The sequence below is a fragment of the Brassica oleracea genome, unplaced genomic scaffold, assembly GCF_000695525.1.
Source record: "Brassica oleracea var. oleracea cultivar TO1000 unplaced genomic scaffold, BOL UnpScaffold00941, whole genome shotgun sequence".
NCBI lineage: Eukaryota > Viridiplantae > Streptophyta > Magnoliopsida > Brassicales > Brassicaceae > Brassica > Brassica oleracea.
In genome coordinates, this window is record NW_013617536.1 from 9,251 (window position 1) to 13,648 (window position 4,398).

At 32.5% G+C, this 4,398-nt stretch overlaps 1 long non-coding RNA gene across 4 annotated transcripts; it reads right to left on the bottom strand.

Annotated features, from left to right (window-relative positions):
- Positions 1–2,497: 2,497 nt before the first annotated feature.
- On the bottom strand, positions 2,498–4,043 carry LOC106320494. Of its 4 annotated transcripts, XR_001265850.1 has the most exons (6): positions 3,646–4,043; positions 3,483–3,573; positions 3,323–3,407; positions 3,126–3,242; positions 2,802–3,050; positions 2,498–2,657 (listed from the first exon to the last, which is right to left on the bottom strand). It is a non-coding gene; the product is annotated as an uncharacterized LOC106320494 (long non-coding RNA). The 4 variants fall into 4 exon arrangements; XR_001265852.1 differs by lacking the exon at positions 3,323–3,407 and having other exon boundaries at positions 2,498–2,707; positions 3,646–4,042; XR_001265851.1 differs by lacking the exon at positions 3,323–3,407 and having other exon boundaries at positions 3,474–3,573; positions 3,646–4,042.
- Positions 4,044–4,398: the final 355 nt, after the last annotated feature.

Sequence of the window (4,398 nt, forward strand, 5' to 3'; positions counted from 1 at the left end):
CACTGATGGGTTGATGATCGATTATAGATTGATAAAAGGGGAAAGATGGTCGATGGTAGAGATGGTTTCAGTGGTGATCTGCGGAAGGATCAGACACTGGTTTGATTGATCTTAGTCCGTGAGAGGCAGCCCCACTAGTGAACAAGATCGAGGCTTTAAGGAAGATCACTCTTCTAGCCAAATTTGATGTCCAACAATTGAACAAAGGAATCACGAGTTTGTAAGAGATTTTGATAACAAAAGTGATTGATTTTATTCCGAAACTTGCAATGAGTTTTATGTAGAAAGAAAGGAATACAAAGCACTCTAAGAACTTGTAGAAATCAAAAATAACTTATATAAAAACTAGGTAATCTTGAAGACCGAACAATTGAACAACTTCATGGCTTCTTTGACTTGGTTTTCTTCAGATGTCGAGATTGGTTTGGTATAAACCAATCCGATAATTGCTTCCTTCAATTTTCTTGTCTTTGATCTGGTTATTCATTAGAGAAAGATAATGGGTCTTGGTCATGTGTAGAATGAGTTGAGAAAGTTATGTCTGATCCATACTTGAGATTCATCTCGTCCAGGTCTATCTCGTTCAAGTGAAGTGTTCAGCTCGTCCAGCTCCTCTTCAGTGCCACTCTCCTCTAGCTGGTTCAGCTCCTTCTCTGCAAGATCAGCTATTGGTTCATCCATGCTCATATCAAAAACGGTGGATTTTAAATGAGTTTTTGAAATTCATGTTTTAATAACTGTGGATTTGTCATTTTAATATAAATCACCTAAAATTCTGAGTTCAATACACCCCCTTAGTATTGTTGAAATCTGGTAAAAAGTCTTCTCGCATACTCGTAAGACTTTACATTTATTTTCATTTGATCATGGGTTTAACCTTGTGTCTATTTTGCTGGGTTTGATGAGTATTTAATTATTTTATTAAATGGCAGAATTTAATAGAATTAAAAAAAATTCTGTCAGTTTACTAGAATTAAAATGAAGACGTTTTTTTCTATTGGCATATGCTCTTGATTGTGTGACTTGGGCTGGTTTAATGCTTTGACTTCGTTAAATATAAATATTTTCTTTAATTATCAAGAATGACTTAACGTTTTTGATTTCTTGTGTCAGTCTTTCAGATTTTTGGGAAAACTTAATTTAGTTATTCAGCATATGTCTGACCATGAGAAGAAAAAAAAGAAATTCAAATTCCAAGTACGGTGGTACCATAGTATTGATGGAAATGAATTTTGTGAGTCAACGCCGCAAACTAATTTTGGGAGAAGTCTGCTACATATAAATCGTTTGCCACAAGAAATAGAATTGTTGTTGATATTGTTCAAAACATTCTTATTCCGTCAATGCTTTAACGTTAGTAGTAGAAAGATTGACACACAAAAAAAAAATGAAAAATCTCATATCAATGTGACTGAAAATAGCATGTCTATTGTAGTTTATAAAGTCAATATGGTTTAAAATAACGAAAGAGAATGGTGGTTTTGATGCCACAAACAATATCATGATATGCATATTTGCAACAAAAACAAAAATGTGTTTGGAAAAATAATCCAAAACATACAAGTTAAATTTTACAAATCAACATGAGAGAACTATGAAAATAGTTGTATGTAAAATGTTAATTAATATTATAATTGTTGACTATTAGTTTATATAGTTGTGCTTAAGTTTAAAGTATATGGTTTGAGGTTTTTAAAATAAAATTGGGATTAAGTTAAAATTTAGGATAAATATTTTAAAAATAATTTGGTAAATTTAGAATTTCTATAATGAACAGGTTTTACTCTAGTACTTAGATTATTTGTAAACATTAGGTTTATGGTATTAGATTGAAGGTTTGGAGTATAGTGTTCAGATTTAATATTTAATATTAGAATTTAAGATTTATAATTAAATAATTAAAATAATTAAAATGTTGAAGTTTAAGATTTTTAGTTAGAGAATAAGGTATATGATTAATTTGGGGTATATGTATATAGGGTTTAGGGTTTGATTGAAAAAATTAGATTGTATTTTGTGGTTTATTATTTGGTGGTTTGATTTTATTTTGTAAATATATAATTTGAAATGTTATTAGTTTGGAGTAGTATATTTTTCTAATAGGAATATAATTTATTTAAAAATCAAGGTTTAATGTATTATGATATATGTTGGTATGAGGTATTTGGTTTATGGTTTAGGATTAAGATTTAGAATGAAGTATATGATTAAGTTTTAGAATATACTTTGGATTTTATTTTTTTAATTTATATTATAAGTTTGAAAATATTAGATTTATGACTTTATATATAGGTTCAAGTTTGGAGTTTAGGGTAATAAGATTAGAGTGTAAATTTAAGATTTACTGTTTGAAGTTTTGGATTAAAATTTGAGATTAAAATTTTAAAATAATTAAATTTTTAGTTTAAGTTTAATATTAAAGTTATATTATGAAATGATTGAAGTTTTAAAATTTATGTTTAGTGTTTACCGTTTTTTATATAAAAAATACAAAATACAAATAAACAAAAAATATTTTATAACTCGAAATTCATTTACAAAATTATAACATGTTTTAACATTGGTTCTAACATCACAACCGGTTTAAACTTTTCTTCATGCGTCCTTGAAATCCAACCAATAAAGAGCTTCTCTAGATCCGATTCCATCCCGTCCTCCTACCAATACACAATTCAAACAACTTCATTCAGAGTCGTCGCATATGAAACTGAAAAAACCAAAGACGTGGAACATACTTATGTTGCCTGTAAATCTAAGACAAATACCATACACAGAGAGCTCAAGTTCAGACAGAAACAAACCTTTCAAGGCAAGAAAGCTGGTGAAGATTTTCATGGCTGCTTAAACATACGATGACTCTCTACATGGAGGCTGCGGCGACTGATAAGAAGTATGGTGATCACTGAGACTAAACCCACCACCCACTAAGAACCGTTGGATCAGAGCTAGCTGAGACGGTTTCTTGCTCTGAGTTGAATGTGTCACAAGTGCAACTATGTTGTCCTTGTCTGTACTCTGCTCCGTAACAGTAGCAAAACTCATGTCCACACCTAAAGAACACAAAGAGAGATCTCAACATTGATATAAGAAACCACAAAGCCAAACACTGTCTCCACCTCTTATACCTAGCCAAGCGATGCAATGTGATATCATCTGGATATCTTTCATCAACCGGAAGAATCTGAAACTCTTCACAACTCATAGAATCATGCCAATGAACACCACAGTCCACACACACTTTCCTGCAACAACAACAACAGTTAAAAAATCAACTCTGAACAAAAAAGGAAAAGTTGGAGTCTTTATCTATTGAATCACTCACAAGCAATCAAAAGAGTCTTAGACTTGGTCATCAAAACTGAAAGTAGAGGAATTTAAGGCCTAATTTGAGATACCTAATTGACGACCTAGTCACACAAACACATGAATGAAATATAGAAGAACGGAGAGAAAGGAACAGAGGTAAAATCTACAGATCAAACCTTCAATGGAGTCTGAACACCCAAACCAATGTTCTTCCAGAAACGGTTTCCACCTTTAACAAGTCTCTTTCCTTTCCCAGATTTCTTCTAGCTGAAACACACACATAATCATCATCATAAGGACCAATTCATAAGCAAAACGATAAAGATTCATTCTTCTTACCTTAGGAAGACCTTGGGTTGCTTAAGAAAAGCTTTCCCAGTCTGCAAGAGAGAGACGAGGATGTTCAGCCATGACTACTGGTTGCCTCTGCTGCATCCGTCTCTCCTTTATCGAATCAGGGGACTTGGAATCTGAGGAGACGCATGAAGGACTGAAATTGAGGGGTTTGCGAGGTCTTGCAGAGATGATTATGAGACGTAATCGTCGTTCAAGGAGAGATCGAGGTTTAGGGCTTGGTGGAGACGACGATGATTGAGTTACAGAGTGCAAAATGGAGGAGTTTGGGAAAGACGAGATCCAGTGGCTTATTCGATTGGGATGAATAAGAAGGAAAAAAAAACCCGAAGAAGAAGGATAGAGGAAGAAAAGATAGCTTGAAGTAACCAATGAAGAAGAAAACAAAGAGAGCAAGGCTCCGACCGATGAACTTTTCGGAAACACGAGGAACGAATAGAAAAGAAACGTATAGGAATAAAATTACAAAAATGAAAAAGAATGCTTGTTCCTTATCAAATTTAACAAGGAATGCTTGTTCTATATTTCTCTACAAAAAAAAATAATGAGGAGGAACAAGAAGGAAAAATTATTCCTTGTGAATGGTGATTTTTTTTTAGAATGTTAAAGAATTCAGTCTTCCCTTTCGTTTCTTGGTCACCCTTCAAAGCCTAATTTTTTTTTTTTTTTGGTTCTTTGAAAGAAGAAAATGACTTGAGCATTAAAAAATTATTTTTAGGTTCCTGCTTAATGAAAATA